Source organism: Meleagris gallopavo, chromosome 1, assembly GCF_000146605.3.
Source record: "Meleagris gallopavo isolate NT-WF06-2002-E0010 breed Aviagen turkey brand Nicholas breeding stock chromosome 1, Turkey_5.1, whole genome shotgun sequence".
Taxonomy (NCBI): domain Eukaryota; kingdom Metazoa; phylum Chordata; class Aves; order Galliformes; family Phasianidae; genus Meleagris; species Meleagris gallopavo.
In genome coordinates, this window is record NC_015011.2 from 164,462,236 (window position 1) to 164,465,267 (window position 3,032).

A 3,032-nucleotide genomic window follows, 5' to 3' on the forward strand; every position below is an offset into this window, starting at 1 on the left:
AGGAAAGAGGGATGGTTTTAGTAAAAATCATTTAGAGGTATGATTTTCTTCAAATGTAAGTCGCAGATCGTTAATATTTTCCAATATATATTTCTTGCACATTGTGGTGCATGATAACCAGTGAGGGATTTTCTCTGTATTGTAGTAAGTTTGTAGAAGGTTTAGGTGGCTTCTTCAAATATGCAATCACAGAGGAGTGTCACTACTGGATGGACATCATCTGTTGCTTTTGCTTTCTGAGGGTGTGCTACGAATATTCTCCTCAGAGCAAATGAGGTGATGTTTGTGGGCTGGTACTATATCACAGTTTTTCTGGATTGTTTTGGATAGCTGTTGGTTTGTGGAAGGAGGTGTGTTGGTCTGTGGATTTTCTGCATATGGTAGTTTGTAGGTTGCTATTTTTTATGTTGACCGTGGTGTCTAGAAAGTTGATGCTGATGTAAGAGTTTTCCAGAGATAGTTTGATGGACAATTTTGGCTGTTAAATTTGTGGCAGAAATCAATGAGGGAATCCAAGTTTTCAGTCCAAATGTCATCTATGTATCTTTGTGTATCCTAGGAACCCACATTGTTTTGGTAGGATGGTTATTTAAAGTCTTTTTCTTGAGGTGACTCATGAATAGCCTGATATCCTCGTGTTCGGACACAAGCACTTTGTTCCTTCTACTTGCATCTGTAGTTTGGTGAGGATGAACTCACTGCGGATGAAGAAATAGATGACATTAATATCTATGACAGTTAGAAGGCTGCTATTACTCCAAGTCACCTTCCCATTGTAGCACGGTTAATGATGATAACACAAAACATGGTGCTGGTAAGAAGATTATGACACAGTGATCCTGGAGAAGTGCATTTGAAGAAAGCTGTTTTCAGATACAACGATCTGCTTAAAGATATTAGGAGGAAGTTTTTCACACAGTGGATGGTGACACACTGGAACAGATTGCCCAAGGAGGTTGTGGCTCTGGGCAGCCTGGTCTGGTGGTTGGCGACCCTGCACACAGCAGGGGTTTTAAACTAGATAATCATTGTGGTCCTTTTCAACCCAGGCCATTCTAGGATTCTATGGTGTCAGAAGATCCTCACAGCTTCTCAGTGAAAGTCTCCTTGAGTTTCCTCCTGTAATAATCTAGAAAACCGCATGAAAGTCTTAAGGTGGTAACAGAAGCAATTAGTACTTTTCTTCTTCATTAGGAAGAGATCTGAGCTCCAAGGTGAAAAGAACAAAGGTCTTTCCCGAGTTCTTTCTCATGTGAAAAACATGAAAAAAATAATCTATTGCCATCACTCATGTTATTCTGACTTCCACTTTATCACCCATTTAGTAATTGGCAACTGGATCTTAAAAAAAACACAAACTACTTAAAAAAAAGTACAATTAACAAAAATTAATAATTCACTATTATTTCCTCTCATTAAGAACAAAAACCAAAACAACAGTTAATATAGACCAAGACAACATTCATCCAATATGGGCTGTCTAGAGGAGTATAATTTGAAGATTATTTTAAAAGTCATTTTCCAGGAGACGGTAGGTTTTTTCTTTTGTTTTCAGGAAAGTTCTTTGAGACACACATAGAGAAACATTTTCTCATGTGGTCCTACAGACCACAACGCTAGCAGTATTTCTGAGCAGAAGTGTAAGCATTTGGAAAGAAGAGAGAGAAGAGATAGAGGAGGCCACTCAAGGTTGGGCTATTGCTCCATGACTTCCTGGGGGGGTGATGTTGGGAAACAGGTGCTGTCACCATCATTTCTCAGATGTGTCTCATCGTTGGTGAAGTAATTGTTACTGCAATATTTAACACAGTGTTAAATGATGTCAGCTTATTTTGATAGTAATTTGTTGCTTGGTGGTTTAGTATATTTCGGACAGTTTTCTTTAATTTCTTGGAGCATGTAATCATGTCTGCTTCCGTCAGCCTCTTCAGGAGTTGAAATTTCTCAGTTTCTTAACATGCAGCCCTAAACAGGATATTCTGTCATGTAGCAAGAGCCAAAAAATAACCTGGTTTTTTTTCTGTTGTTGTTGTTGTTTTTTAACAGTATGAATGACTTACGTGGACCTATGTTACTCTTCCACGTTCACCAATGCCTGATCTGCAATTCAAATCACTTGCTTTTATGTCCAGACTATTTCCCCACAGGGCTGTAAATACATGTAACTTGCTCCAAAAGCAGTGCCTTCTATATATTTCTATGGAAACTACAACTGATATAACGAGCACACTAACACTACTTGATAGAGCAAATTCTCAGCTATAAAATGTTATTTTTCAATGTAGTCACCACTATTAGCTGTGCATTTTTGCCAGCTGTCAATAATAGCCTGCATGCCACGCTCTTCAGCTGAAACGCACCACCCACTACCTCACCGTGCTCCACATCCAATGTTTGGTCTGCGTAGGTGCTCAGCAAGTGTTCATGAATGTCAGTGGGTGCCATTTCTTCTGCACAGAGGAATTCAGTGTCACACCTTTGCTTCATCCGTACTTTCATGTCAGGCACCGTTTTGTCAGTGCCCCTCCGCTGCCATTTGTCACATAGCAACAAAACGTAATAGAATATTGGTGGGAAGGTTCAACCTCTACTTCCACACTACCAACATTTGACATTGAGGGCCATCATAACACAATAACTTTTGGAGCAGCCCTTGTATATCTGAAGACCCTTTACAACAAGCACCTCTACAAGGATTTAGGAGAACTTCAGGGCTTCCTTGTCTGTTTTGGACAGAGCAAGCCAACACAGTTTGCTTTCATTTTAGCCTGGCCTTGTTGGAGGATGAGTTATGACACTGTAGAAGCTGACAGCCCTTAGCTCCACACACTGAACTGGGCAAACGGACCATCAGAAAGACATAACTGAACGACAGTGGGTCCGTGCTGGGACGGGTACAGAGCGAGCTCGGGGAGGGAAGGGGGCGGTGAGGAAGGATGGCGGCGGCGGCGGGAGGGCGGGTCGCACCGCCTGGGGCTGATTGGCCGCCCAGTTTATAAGAGCTTCCCGGCCGGGTCGGCGGGGTTGTTTGT